The 15,564-nt window shown below is 49.7% G+C and overlaps 1 pseudogene; it reads right to left on the bottom strand.

Moving 5' to 3' along the window:
- The window catches only part of LOC147119413 (uncharacterized), a 182,337-nt pseudogene that overhangs the window by 19,702 nt on the left and 147,071 nt on the right, over window positions 1-15,564 (bottom strand).

The raw sequence follows: 15,564 nt of genomic DNA, 5'->3' as shown, positions 1-15,564 counted from the left end.
TCAGTGGGAGCACTCTCTCTCTCTCTCTCTCTCTCTCTCTCTCTCTCTTGTCTCTGAGTCAGGAGGTTGTGGGATCAAGTCCACCTCCAGAGACTTGAGAACACAATCTGGGCCGACATTCCAATGCAGTACTGAGGGAGTGCGGCACTGACAGAGGTGCTGTCTTCGGACGAGATGTTCAAGCGAGGCCCCATCTGCCCTCTCAAGTGAATGTAAAAGATCCCATGATGTTATTTCGAAGAGCAGGGGAGTTCTCCCTGGAGTCCTGACCAACATTTCTCCCTGAACCAACATCACTAAAACAGATCATCTGGTGATTATCACATTGCTGTCTGTGGGATCTTGCTGTGCACAAATTGCCTGCTACATTTCCTACGTTACAACAGTGACTGCTCTTCAAAAGTACTTCATTGGCTGTAAAGTGCTTTGGGATGTCCTGAAGTTGTGAAAGGTGCTGTATGAATACAAGTCTTTCTTTAGCAAAGGAGAAAAGGAACAGTCGGTAACAGGACATCAATTAGTCTCCTCTTATCTTAGAGACGCCAAGGACTCGATACAAAGTGTGTTTGAAACAAAGCAGATTTATTTGACTTATTTCCAGAATATTAAACTCCAGCCCAATTAGAGGGGTTACTAACATCAGCAGAACAAACCCCAACTGTCAGAATGAACGTGGTTCAGTCCTGGATGTGATTAACAGCAGAAATAACAGCAGAATCCAACCCCTGCAGTCACTTGTAAACTCACTGGTGTCTCAGCAGGTGGGATCAACGAGTGAATCCCTTCCCACACACAGAGCAGGTGAACGGCCTCTCCCCAGTGTGAACTTGCTGGTGTCTCAGCAGGGTGGATTACTGAGTGAATCTCTTCCCACACACGGAGCAGGTGAATGGCCTCTCCCCAGTGTGAACTCGCTGGTATCTCAGCAGGTGGGAGCTGTACAGAGCCCTGGTTAGAACCCATCTGGAGTATTGCGTTCAGATCTGGGCACCGCACCTCAGGAAAGATATATTGGCCTTGGAGAGGGGTCACGGCGCAGATTCTCCAGAATGATATCGGTGCTAAAAGGGTTAAATTTCTTCAAAAAACTCAAGCAGGTTTGCAGGATGCGGCCCAGCCCATGTAACATCAGGAGGGGGGTCATTGTCTCCGAGGCAGCAGGGGAGTCACAACCACAAACAGAGGCGGGCAAATGGAAGCTGCCGTTTGCTGCATCAATGTGTCTGGCTCTGTTCCATGGAGGAGCCGCCAGATTTCCAGTTTCACCCACGCCCCACCCTCCGATCTGCAAGCTCCCTGACAGCCCTGGTTTAGCAGTTGGACAGATGAGGCCCGGCCAGTAAAATGGCTGGGTCCTCTCGCCGAGGACATTGGACAGGCAGCACCATCGCACCGCTCACCCGATGTCCACCCAGAATGAAAATCAGCCCCAAGAAGTCTAACTCAGCAATCTCAGCAACGTCAAACACATCCAAGATCCCCGATCAGCTGCAAGAGAAGGATCGACATTCCATTGTTGCCCATGTGCCAGTTGCAATTGAGCCTTTCTTTGAAAATGAGCCTGACTGAATGATCTGATCTGTGGTGTTTAATGGACTTGGGAAGCCAAACATATTTGGAAATATGAAACTGAACCCTGTATTTACTGAAAATATCAAATCTACCTTATTCAGCTGACTGGTGCATCTCAATGGCAAGAGCATTGCAATAATAAAGGTTTGCAAATCAGAGCTGAATTTGATATTTCCAATAAAATCAACCTCAATGTTTCACAAATCCGAGATGTTCCAAGAGTTTTCAATGCGGAGGACCAGACTGGATGATGATAAATATTTGGACATCTCCAAGCACACTGCCTGACACTAGATTGTCCTCCACAATACAAGCTGTCTTATCCTCTTCAGCAATGCACATCTTCAAATGAGAGAAAAGGTCGTCGCGTGTCTGGGTTTCTTCCTGCACAATGGACCTCCAGTTTGTTCCCATTTGCTCACTGTGATATACCTATCAATTCATTCCATGAAAAGCGATGAGTTAAGATAGTAACTATAGGTTTTTATTGGCTAAATAACAGAGCCCACCCTCGTGGGTGATCGGTTCCAACAAGGAAGAATACTAGCCAAGCGGTCACCTTTATACCTGGGCAAGCAGGCGGAGCCATGGGCGGAGTCAGCTGAGGTATGCCTAGGTATAACAGCGTGCGTGGCAAGAGGTAACCTTGTGTAGTGATAACAGCAGTGTAAACAGTGATAACAACAGTGTAACAATAGTGAACGGTTGTGAACGATAACAGTGGTTTACCACATTCACCCCTTGTTTAAAATTGAGTCCGGCGGGGTGAAGTGTACTACCGGTTCGTGTATGTCAGTCTATCAGGAGGCCTCGTAAGCCTTTCTGACCGGCGCAGCAGCGGCGGCGGTGGTGCAGTATCCGATGTTAATGCTGGTGTCTGCGTGGTCGACGAAGGCCCCTGGGGTTCCGGCATGCCGCCTACAGGAGCTGGATTTGGGGGAGTGGTGGGGGATAACGGTGGTGTCTCAGGGGTGCCCGAGGGTGCGAGGTCTCGCAAGGAGACTGTGTCCTCCCGCCCGTCTGGGTATTCCACATAGGCATACTGGGGGTTGGCATGCAGGAGGTTCACCCTCTCGACCAGGGGGTCCATTTTATGGGTCCTCACGTGCTTCCGCAGCAGGACGGGCCCCGGAGAAGTCAGCCATGTTGGTAGCGAGGTTCCTGTAGTCGACTTCCTGGGGAAAACAAACATTTGCTCATGAGGGGTGGCGTTGATGGCGGTACAAAGCAGTGACCGGATGGAATGGAGCGCTGCCGGGAGGACTTCCTGCCAGCGAGAGGTTGGGAGGCCCTTAGGCTTTAGGGCTAAGAGGACGGCCTTCCAAACTGTCGCGTTCTCTCTTTCCACCTGGCCATTCCCCCAGGGGTTGTAGCTGGTGGTCCTGCTCGCAGCAATACCTCTCGCAAGCAGGAACTGGCGAAGTTCCTCGCTCATGAAGGATGAGCCCCGGTCGCTATGTATATAGTTCGGGAACCCGAACAAGGCGAAGAGGTCGTTCAGGCATTTGATGACCGTGGTACTGGTCATGTCTGGGCAGGGGATGGTGAAGGGGAAACGGGAGTACTCGTCAATAATGTTGAGGAAGTACACATTACGGTCAGAGGACGGGAGGGGCCCCTTAAAATCGATGCTCAAGTGCTCGAAGGGGCGGGTGGCCTTGATCAGGCTTGCTCTGTCCGGCCTATAGAAATGCGGTTTGCATTCGGCACAGACTTGGCAGTTCCTGGTCATGGTCCTGACCTCCTCGATGGAGTAGGGCAGGTTGCGGGCCTTAATGAAGTGGTAAAGTCTAGTGACCCCGGGGTGGCAGAGGTCGTTGTGGAGGGTCCGCAGTCTATCACCTTGCGCGTTGGTGCATGTACCTCGTGATAAAGCATCTGGGGGCTCGTTGAGTTTACCAGGCCGGTACAAGATATCGTACTCGTAGGTGGAGAGCTCAATTCTCCACCTCAAGATCTTGTCGTTCTTGATTTTGCCCCTCAGCTTGTTATTAAACATAAAAGCAACCGAACGCTGGTCGGTGAGGAGGGTAAATCGTTTGCCTGCCAGGTAATGCCTCCAGCGTCGTACCGCTTCCACAATCGCCTGGGCCTCCTTCTCGACAGAAGAGTGTCGGATCTCAGGGCCCTGGAGGGTCCTTGAGAAGAAGGCCACAGGTCTCCCCGCCTGGTTAAGGGTTGCAGCTAGGGCGAAGTCGGATGCATCGCTCTCCACTTGGAAAGGGATGGACTCATCCACTGCGTGCATTGTGGCCTTCGCAATGTCTCCTTTTATGAGGGAGAAGGCTGCGCATGCTTCTGCTGTCAGGGGGAAGGAGGTGGACTTCATGAGGGGTCTGGCTTTGTCCGCATAATTGGGCACCCATTGGGCATAGTAAGCGAAGAGCCCCAGGGTTCTCTTCAGTGCCTTTTGACAGTGGGGAAGGGGAAGCTCCATGAGGGGGCGCATTCTTTCGGGGTCGGGGCCGATGACTCCGTTCTCTACTACACAGCCGAGGATGGCAAGGCGCGAGGTGTTAAACACAAATTTCTCCTTATTGTAAGTGAGGTTCAGCCGTTGGGCCGTACGGAGGAATTTCTCCAGATTAACATCGTGGTCCTGCTGGTCATGGCCGCAGATGGTGACGTTATCTAGATAAGGAAACGTGGCCTGCAGCGCGTTCTGGTCAACCATCCGGTCCATCTCCCTTTGGAAGACCGAAACCCTGTTAGTGACGCTGAAGGGAACCCTAAGGAAGTGGTAGAGGCGGCCATTCGCCTCGAAGGCGGTATACTGGCGGTCCTCAGGGCAGATAGGGAGTTGGTGATAGGCCAACTTAAGGTCGATGGTGGAGAATACCCGGTACTGTGCAATCTGGTTGACCATGTCAGATATGCGGGGGAGGGGGTATGCGTCCAGCTGGGTGTACCGGTTTATGGTTTGGCTGCAGTCGATGACCAGGCGGTTTTTATTGCCGGTCTTAACGATTACGACCTGGGCACGCCAGGGGCTGGTGCTCCCCTCGATGATGCCCTCCTTCAGGAGATGCTGCACCTCAGAGCTAATAAAAGCTCTGTCCCCGGCGCTGTACCGCCTGCTCTTGGTAGCGACGGGTTTACAGTCGCGGGTGAGGTTAGCGAACAAGGAGGGGGGCGGGACTTTGAGAGTGGAGAGGCCGCAGGTGGTATGCGGCGGGCGGTTTAAAAACTGCTGGTTGTAGACTGTGAGTGGGGGGAGGGGTCCACCGTATGCCAAAGTAACACTTTGGAGGTGGCACAAGAGACCTCTTGCCACGCACGCTGTTATACCTAGGCATACCTCAGCTGACTCCGCCCATGGCGCCGCCTGCTTGCCCAGGTATAAAGGTGACCGCTTGGCTAGTATTCTTCCTTGTTGGAACCGATCACCCATGAGGGTGGGCTCTGTTATTTAGCCAATAAAAACCTATAGTTACTATCGTAACTCGTCGCTTTTCATGGAATGAATTGATAGGTATATCAATTTTACTCCGCCCATGGCTCCGCCTGCTTGCCCAGGTATAAAGGTGACCGCTTGGCTAGTATTCTTCCTTGTTGGAACCGATCACCCACGAGGGTGGGCTCTGTTATATAGCCAATAAAACCCTATAGTTACTATCTTAACTCGTCGCTTTTCATGGAATGAATTGATAGGTATATCAATTTTATTGGCTAAATAACAGAGCCCACCCTCGTGGGTGATCGGTTCCAACAAGGAAGAATACTAGCCAAGCGGTCACCTTTATACCTGGGCAAGCAGGCGGAGCCATGGGCGGAGTCAGCTGAGGTATGCCTAGGTATAACAGCGTGCGTGGCAAGAGGTAACCTTGTGTAGTGATAACAGCAGTGTAAACAGTGATAACAACAGTGTAACAATAGTGAACGGTTGTGAATGATAACAGTGGTTTACCACACACTGCATGTGAAGAGATCATTGCTTTGCTATCAGATCACAGGCCAAATGTCAGAATTAAAGCAATTGTGGTGATAAGAGTAGCTGGAACATTATTAAGGATCAGAACCAAACTATTGTCAGGAGAAATTTGCTTGGGTTGTGTTTGGAAACAGCAGGGGGTGATTTTAACCTCACACACCTGGTGGGAAACTAATGCGATCAGATCGGCCGCTTGTTTTACACCCCGCCCGATTTCACTTTCGACTGAAATCATTGGAGAGCAAAATCGGGGAAGGTGTAAAACGAGCAGGAAATTCAATCCCGTCAGGTGGGGGGGGGTTCAAATTACCCCCAGCATATCTGAACTAGAAAGACAACTACTAAAAATGGCCAAAAGGACAATAAAATAACTATGGAAACAGCCTGAGCAGTTCCGCAGAAACAGGAATCCCCAAATGGGAAGCTTTCTGCTTTTTAACCTCGTACACTATTTATCTACAAAGTACATCTCTAATTATCATCAACAGCAAGCTGCAATATCACTTATTGGAATATGATTGTTTGACTCAGTAAGGGTTTAGCCAAAGAGCTACCTGCAGTTATTTTACAAATATTGTAGCGGTACCAACGTGTCCCTTACTCACCGGACATAATTCCCTTTAACGTAACGATGTTTGTCTGTACGGGGCATTCCCCCTTTGGGAGCGCGGGTGAACATGACGATGCGGGCGAACGCGATGACGCGGGTAAACGCGATGACGTGGGTAAACGCGATGACGCAGACAAACGCGATGACGTCACGTCGCGTATCACGTGACCGCCCCAAGCGCGGGAAAATGCAATGACGTCACGACGCACATCAGGTGGCCGCCCGAAGCGTGGGAAAACGTGATGACGTCACGACGCAATCCACGGGACTGCCCACTCAGTCCTCGTGGCGTCTCCGTCCTGATAAGACCTACTGCATGGCTCTCCTGTACCGATCTCGGCAGCCTGCTTGTATTTAGCTGTTCCTGCATTAAAGAATTATTTGATTGTTTCTCCTGGAGTCGAACTCGATTATTAAGTAGGAATTCGTCCAATACCTACATAGGTGACCCTGAATACCTACAATTGGTGACCCAACGACGTGAGGACGGGAGCTGATCAATACCTACAATTGGTGACCCAACGACGTGAGGACGGGAGCTCATCAATACCTACAATTGGTGACCCAACGACGTGAGGGCGGGAGCTGATCAATACCTACAATTGGTGACCCAACGACGTGAGGACGGGAGCTGATCAATACCTACAATTGATGACCCAACGACGTGAGGACGGGAGCTCATCAATACCTAAAATTGGTGACCCAACGACGTGAGGACGGGAGCTCATCAATACCTACAATTGGTGACCCAATGACGTGAGGACGGGAGCTGATCAATACCTACAATTGGTGACCCAACGACGTGAGGACGGGAGCTGATCAATACCTACAATTGGTGACCCAACGACGTGAGGACGGGAGCTGATCAATACCTACAATTGGTGACCCCGCCTCTGTGAACGTTTTTCACAGAAGAAGAGCACGACGAACAACAACCGACGAACAACTACCAGCGAACACCAATTCTTACAATTGGTTACTTTCGTGAACGTTTTTCACGAAAGCAGCGCAGCCAGACCCCGATTTTTCGTGAACGTTTTTCACGAAAGAAGCACGCATGCAAGCTAAAGCAGTTTCGCTCGGCTACTGCAGCTCTGGGAGCAACATCCGCCCTCGTGCTTTATCCTGGTAGAAGCCCCATTCGCCTCGTGCAACATCGATACGGCGCAGACCACGTACCTGGATACAGTCTCCATTTTTGACAGCTCTACCGACTTTCGGAGCATCCGCCTCTTCGACAACTCCACGGCGGAACAGCAAGTATAAAAGCCTCACAGTGCGGTTACTGCATGTTTTCGGGCTAACAGGATCGGAGCACGCCCCGGCAGAGATGCCACGAGGCCTCGGTCCTCGCAAACCACGCCTCGCAACCCACGAGGTCTAACCCCTCGCGAACCACGAGGACCCATCCCTCGCAAACCACGAGGACTCAGTCCTCGCAAACCACGCCTCGCAACACACGAGGTCTCACCCCTCGCGAACCATGAGGACCCATCCCTCGCAAACCATGAGGACCGAAGCGTTGCCGCCCTCCCGGCAGTTTTTCCCCTAAATCAACAACTACTAGAAGCGTTGCCACCCTCCCGGCAGTTTTTCCCCTAAATCAACAACAACTAGAAGCATTGCCGCCCTCCCGGCAGTTTTCCCCCTACCGAAATCAACAACAACTAAAAGCATTGCTGCCCTCTCTACAGTTTTCCCCTCAACAGAAATGAACATCTGCTGACACTCTGCGACCATCGAGGATCGGGTCCAACAGGAATCCCGCGGCCGCGATCAGCCACGCGACAATTGCTGTCATCACTGATCACTGATCAACGCAGCAACGATTCACACTCTTCTGTGTTACCGTAGTAACACTACGGCTCGCACCGTTCCGTGGGCTCCTGACTGGCGAAGAGTTCGCTCGCCTGTCGGCGAGTTCACCGACCTGCCACGACCCAAGTTTATTTCCTCCTGGATCGCCCGTTCGGCTTTCCTGCAGATTTCGTCAGACTGGGGACTTCTTCCAACAACGACAGAGCCATCGTCCACGTCTGCCCAACCTGCCAGCCACTATGATGCGGCCAGCTGTTTCGCCCCAGCGCCCGCTTCGAACCACGGGCTGCAGAGGTCACGCGTCTCCACGGTCCTTCGCATGGCTGAATACGCATTGTTCGCCACGACGCACGCAAGGATCCGCTCACGACCAGCACCTTTAGACCTTGCCCGCCAAGTCGAGACAGCACGACCGCCGAGACCACCGGCCATCATCGTCGTTACGGCGCATCAGGTATGATCGTCCGCCTGACCACCAGCCACCCATCGTCGTTAAGCAAACACAAGTACGACTGCCCACCGGACCGCCAGCCACCCAGCAGTCTCCGTCTCAAGACTACAGGAGTTGTTCGGACAGGCTCGTCAGACCATCTCATCGTTTGATGTCGACCGTTACAGTGAATTCTGGGGGGGCGCATGTAGCGGTACCATCGTGTCCCTTACTTACCGGACATAATTCCCTTTAAAGTAATGATGTTTGTCTGTACGGGGTGTTCCCCCTTTGGGAGCGCGGGCAAACACGATGACGCGGGCAAACACGATGGCGAACGCGATGACGCGGGTAAACGCGATGACGCGGGTAAACGCAATGACGCGGACAAACGCGATGACGTCATGTCGCGTATCATGTGACCGCCTGAAGCACGGGAAAACGTGATGACGTCACGACGCAATCCACGGGTCTTTCCAGTCAGTCCTCGTGGCGTCTCCATACGGATAAGACCTACTGCATGGCTCTCCTGTACCGATCTCGGCAACCTGCTTGTATTTAGCTGTTCCTGCATTAAAAAACTATTTGATTGTTTCTCCTGGAGTCGAACTCGATTATTAAGTAGGAATTCACCCAATACCTACATAGGTGACCCCGAATACCTACAATATAGTATTTTCTTACTTTAAGCAAATCCTTTGAATGTTCTTTTGCCTTTTACTTTTCGTTGTGTGTTTTTTTCTCTTTAGGTCCCTGCATACAACCAAAACATTCTCAGCTGAGGGAACAGGTGGGCAGCTTGCTCTGACCCTGCCATTCTACTGTGACCCATGGGGTCTCACCCTCCAAATGGACTTCCTTGTGGGGACACGCTCACTTTCTGTTGACCCCCCTCTTTCTTCCCGACAGTCCAGTGGAGATTAAGGATTTGCAGTGTGAGGGAGAATGGGCATAAACCCACATCCCACCACTGTTTGGTGCCATTTGTTGAGCTGGCATGCTGTGCCCATCTCCGTTAATGATTTCTGATGTTCTTCAGTTTTTTGAAGCAGAAACAGTGTCCACAAAGAGCTACTTGTGCTTCAAAAGACTCGAGCCACTCGGCCAACCAGCCACGTGGACTTTCAGTCCAACATATAATCCATCGCTCGATCGATCACTCATTTCATTCATTTAGTAGCGGCAGATTTTACTATCTTACACCACATTCTGTGTATTTAAGATAGTATCTGAGGACTATTTGAATTGATGTTGATAAATTATTGGGAGGGTAGAAGTGGTGCGATGCTCAACACTAAGAGTCGGACTGTTTCCGATTCGCCAATTGAACACTTTGCTCTCACCAACGTGCGCGGTCCCTTTAAATGTGCTGCGCTGTTTCTCTCCCAGCGGCAGGAGCTGGTGAGCGGCCTGCGCTGGGCCTCACCATTGCTGCACCACTGTGCAGCCGCGCACCTTAGGGGCAACATTGGTGTGTGGCCCTCAACAGCTCACCACAACTTGTTAAGTGGCCCTCCAGCCCACATCACTGCCCACCCCAGCCCGAAACCATCTTTAACGGGATTCTGCCTCCTGACGGAGCTGGGAAAGATTTTGCCATTATTACCACAATTGAGCACCATCTTCTTTTCCAAAGATCTCTGAGCTTCTCTAATGGCTGCTTTTGTCTCCCTCAAGTGTGGGTGATATTTCTCTCTATTCTTCTGCAAACTCATTCATCTTGATCTCAACTGGGTTTAATGTAAGACAGTTCAGGGAGTCAGGCATCATTCACCCCTAGACCTACGCTGGCCGGTGAAACCCCAGTCATTTCCTTAGTAAGGATTCCTCTGGTTCCTCGCCATATATTTGTAAGGATACCAAAACCCAGCTTTTTTACTGTCCACTCCTGGAGGCCCCACTCCCTGAGCCTACAACCTTCAGCAGGGTCAGTGGTGGAGTTCAACAGCAGGAGTGAACCCAACTGTCAGAGTGAACAGGGTTCAGTCCTGGATGTGATTAACAGCAGCAATGACAGCAGAATCCAACCCCTGCAGTCACTTGTGAACTTGCTGGTGTGTCAGCAGGTTGTATGACCGAGTGAATCCCTTCCCACACACGGAGCAGGTGACTGGCCTCTCCCCAGTGTGAGTGCGCTGGTGTCTCAGCAGGTTGGAGCTCTGAGTGAATCCCTTCCCACACACTGAGCAGGTGAACGGCCTCTCCCTAGAGTGAACTCGCTGGTGTGCCAGCAGACTGCAATTCTGAGTGAATCCCTTACCACACACTGAGCAGGTGAACATCCTCTCCCCAGTGTGAACTCGCTGGTGTGTCAGCAGGCTGGAGTTCTGAGTGAATCCCTTCCCACACACTGAGCAGCTGAATGGCCTCTCCCCGGTGTGAACTTGCTGGTGTGTCAGTCGGTGGGATGAATTTGTGAATCCCTTCCCACACATGGAGCAGGTGAACGGCCTCACCCCAGTTGAACTCGCTGGTGTGTCAGAAAGGTGGTTGAATTTGTGAATCCTTTTCCACACTCAGAGCAGGTGAACGGCCTCTCCCCAGAATGAATTCGCTGGTGTGTCAGCAGATCCCTTTTGCTTTTAAAGCTTTTCTCACAGTCAGAGCATTTAAAAGGTCTCAAGTTTGTGTGAACAAGTTGGTGTCTCAGTAGCTGGGATGACTGAGTGAGTCCCTTCCCACACACGGAGCAGGTGAACGGCCTCTCCCCAGTGTGAATTCGCTGGTGTGTCAGCAGGTCACTTGACTGAGTGAATCCATTCCCACACACTGAGCAGGTGAGCGGTCTCTCCCCGGTGTGACTGCGTCGATGAGTTTCCAGCTGATACGGGTAATCAAATCCTTTCCCACAGTCCCCACATCTCTAAGGTTTCTCCCCGGTGTGACTGCATTGATGAGTTTCCAGCTGATACGGGTAATCAAATCCTTTTCCACAGTCCCATTTCCACGTTTCTCCCTGGTGTGACTGCGCTTGTGTTTCGCCAGGCCAGAGGATCGACTGAATCCTCGTCCACACACAGAACACGTGTACGGTTTCTCCCCGCTGTGAATGGTGCTTTTTGCTTCCATGTTATGTTTGATGATATTCAGGTCCTGATGAATAGAGTGAGTCTGTCAGATCTTGACGTGATGTTTGAGTTAAATATCCTGTCTACAAATCCTGCCCTTCGAATACCCTGTAAAATGAATATAAAACAAGAAAAAGGGAGCGTGAGAGAACCCACAAAAACACAGACAGGTTGTGAAATTGAGCTCAATGAATCCGGGAATTTGTGGGGCCGGTACTAGAAAAAAAGTAACGATGAAAGCTGCTGGATTGTCGTAAAATCCCAACTGGTTCACTGATGTCCCTCAGGGATATGGGGATCGGGCGGGAAAGTGAAGCTGAGCTCGGAGATCAGCCATGACCTTGAATGGCGGAGCAGGCTCGAGGGGCCGTATGGCCCACTCCTGCTCCTAATTCTTGTGTCCTTATGGAAGGGAACCTGCCACCCTACCTGTCCCATGACTTCTACCGCCTAGAAGGAAAAGAGTAGCAGCTCCATGGGAACACCATCATCTGCAAGTCACACACCATCCTGACTTAGACATATACATATATGCCTGTCTTTCCTCCACCAAGATGGCGGCACCTAACCCGGGCCTGTCACCGAGAAAAAGCCTCACCACTGCCGTCCGGCAGAATACATTCAGCCGCTGGATCTCATTCGGGCCTCAGGCCATTCTCCAACTTTATAAACCCTGTGGCGCGGCCTAACCGCAGTTTCTTTTTTTTTTCTTTTGGAGTTCATTAATCTTTTATTTAAATCTGGTAGTACTTGTTACAATTCATCAATTACATGATAAATCCATTACATTCATTAACCACAATAAGGCTAAGCCTCAGAAGAAACAGCTTTAGGATTAACAGTACAAATACAACAATAAATTTTTCCAGACAAAACCAATGTCAACAATACAGGTACCCATAGTAAAAAACAATACATACCAGTCCTACTGACGATCTAGTAACTCTTCATTTTTGCTTGGTATAACCTGTTGTCCTTTTTTTTAAATTTTAACATTCAAGTACAACAGTACTTATACAACTCAACAGTTATATAGTAAATCCATTACATTCATTGACCAATTATGGTCAACAATATAAATACAACAATAAATTTTACAGGTAAATCAATAATGTTTACAGTACAAACTGCAACTATTTAATAAACCAAGAATCCGTACACGCCAGTCCAACTGGCATCGTTCAATCATTCAGTCATTCATTCCTCCATTCGTTCGCTCAGGCGTAAGTTCCATGTGCATGACTGCGTACGTGTGCCGTTTCTGTCTGCATGCATGCCTATGTGTTCGTTCATCTGTCCGGCAAACCGCAGTTTATTAATCTCCCGACCCCGCTACTGCCGACATGCAGCTTCGCCCGGTGACCGCGCAAGGCTATCTTTGTAAAGTTGGCGAGGGACACGTGACCCGGGCCCATGGCCTGATTGACAGGAGCTTCCGACCAATAGGGAGCGAGCGGGGCGGGACTGGAGGAGCGAGCCGGCGGTGGGTCCTCCAACCAATCGGGGAGCCCGAGGGGTGGGACTAGTGCCGGCTGATTGTATGGTCCGCAGGGCAGCGAATTTCTCCAGTCCCTTGTTCGGGGCCAGGGGAGGCTGTGGGCCTTTATTCCCCTTATTGGACACAAGGCTGTTTGTCTCACAACACACTGGCTCAGATTTTAATAGAGACTTTTTAGATTCATGAATAAAAGCAGATAAACCCCGTGCTTCTGTAGAACAAACTTTTTAATATTTGGGAGTAAAAGTACAAGTTTCTTTCCCTCTGGGGAATTTATTATTAGTTTCAGGAAACAACAACAATCACTTGTATTTATAAAACGCCTTTAATGTAGTAAAACGTCCCAAGGCTCTTCACAGGATCGTTATAAAACAAAATTTGACACCGAGCCACATAAGGAGATATTCGGGCAGATGACCAAAAGCTTGGTCAAAGAGGTAGGTTTTTAGGAGCATCTTAAAGAAGGAGAGAGAGGTAGAGAGATGGAGAGGTTTAGGGAAGGAATTCCAGAGCTTAGGGCCCAGACAACTGAAGGCACGGCCACCAATGGTGGAGCGATTAAAATCGGGGATGCTCAAGAGGCCGGAATTAGAGGAGCGCAGATATCTCGGGGGGGGGGGGGGGGTGGTTGTGGAGCTGGAAGAGATTACAGAGATAGGGAGGGGCGAGGCCACGGAGGGATTTGAAAACAAGGATGAGAATTTTAAGGATGAGACACTTGAGGAAAAGCAGGGAGTGGGGGAGGGTGAAGCCCTTATGGGACAAGGTCGTTAATTCTGTTCTGCGACAGTTACTGGGACAGACTGTATCTCCCCCTCTCCTCCACACAGGGATTTGTGGTAGTTAAAGGGACAGTGATTCTCCTTGTTCTGTGAGATTGTAATTAAAGGGACACTACTCTGAGATGGCTACGAACCTTTAGTGCCGCCAGCCTTTCTAAAACATCTTCCTTTCTTTGAAGATCTGTGTGAACTCGCTGGTGACTCAGCAGGTTGGATGAACTCTGAAACCTCTTTGCACAGTCAGAACATTTAAAGGGTCTCTCATCGGTTCTGGGGCAGGAGGGATCTGGTTAACAAGGATCACAATATCAGTAGGTTTAAAGTAGTTATGGAAAGGGACAAAATAAAATCAACGGTGAAAATACCCAGCTGGAAGAGAACCAATTTCAGTGATGTGAGAAGGGATCGAGCACAGGTGGACTGGAAACAAAGATTGTCCAGGAAAACAGTGAATGACCAATGGCAGGCCTTCAAGGCTGAGATAGTTCGGGTACAAACCAAGCATATTCCCATAAGGAGGAAAGATGGAGCGTCCAAAGCTCGAGCTCCCGATGACAAAGGATATCGAGGTTAGAATAAAACAGAAAAAGGAGGTTTACGACAAATGTCAGGTACAGAATACAGTCAAAAACCAGGCAGAATCCAGAGAGTGCGGGGGAAATTGAAACAGGATATAAGAAGGGCAAAGAGACAATATGAGAAAAGATTAGCGGGTAACATAAAAGGGAACCCAAAAATCTTCTATAAACATATGAAAAGTAAAAGGATAGTTAAAGGAATATTGGGGCCGATTAGGGACCAAATAGGAGCTCATCATACGGAGGCAGAGGGCGTGGCTGAGGTACTGAATGAGTACTTAGCATCTGTCTCCACAAAAGAAGAGGATGAAGTTAATGTCGCAGTAGAGGAGGGGGGAGTAGAGAAATTGGATAAAAATAGATAGAAAGGAGGTGCTAAATAGGTTGTCATCACTCAACGTTAACAAGTCACCCGGTCCTGATGTGATGCATCCTAGATTGCTGAGGGAAGCTAGGGTGGAGATAGCAGAAGTTCCGACCACAATCTTTCAATCTCCCTCAGATATATGGGAGTGGTGCCAGAAGACTGGAGGATTGCAAATGTTAAACCCTGTTTAAAAAAGGGGAGAGGGATAAACCTGGTAACTACAGGCCAATCAGTCTAATGTCAGTGATGGGTGAACGACTAGAGACCACGGTCAAGGACAAAATTAATTCTCACTTGGAGAAGCATGGGTTAATAAGGGGCAGCCAGTATGGATTTGTTAAAAGTAAATCATGTCTGACTAACCTGATTGAGTTCTTTGATGAAATAACAGAGGGTTGACGAAGGTAGTGCAGCAGATGTTGTATACATGGACTTTCAAAAGGCATTTGATAAAGTACCACATAAAAGACTTACTCAGAAAATAGAAGCACAGGGAATTAAAGGGCTGATGGTAATTTGGGTATAATTGGCTAAGGGAGAGGAGGCAGTGAGCAGTGCTGAGCGATGTTTTTCTGACTGGAGGGAAGTATGCAGTAGGTTCCCCCAGGGGTCGGGATGAGGACCATTGTTTTTCTTGTTATATATAACTGACTTGGACTTGGGTATTGGTGTAAAATTTCAAAGTTTACGGATGATACAAAACTTGGCAACGTAGTAAATAGTGAGCATAGTAGTAGCAGACTTCAGGAGGACAGAGACAGGCTGTGAAATGAGCAGACACAAGGCAGATGAAATTAAATGAGGATAAGTGTGAAGTGATGCAGTTTGGGAGAAACAACAGGGAGAGGCCGTATAATCTAAATGGGACTATTTTGAGGGGGTGCAAGAGCAGAGGGACCTGGGGGTCCAT

Source organism: Somniosus microcephalus, chromosome 4 (assembly GCF_052327205.1).
Source record: "Somniosus microcephalus isolate GS21.2 chromosome 4, FLI_Smic_1.0, whole genome shotgun sequence".
In the NCBI taxonomy this organism is placed as follows: domain Eukaryota; kingdom Metazoa; phylum Chordata; class Chondrichthyes; order Squaliformes; family Somniosidae; genus Somniosus; species Somniosus microcephalus.
The sequence above is the reverse complement of the archived record's forward strand: the minus strand, read 5'-3'. Positions and strand labels throughout refer to the sequence as shown.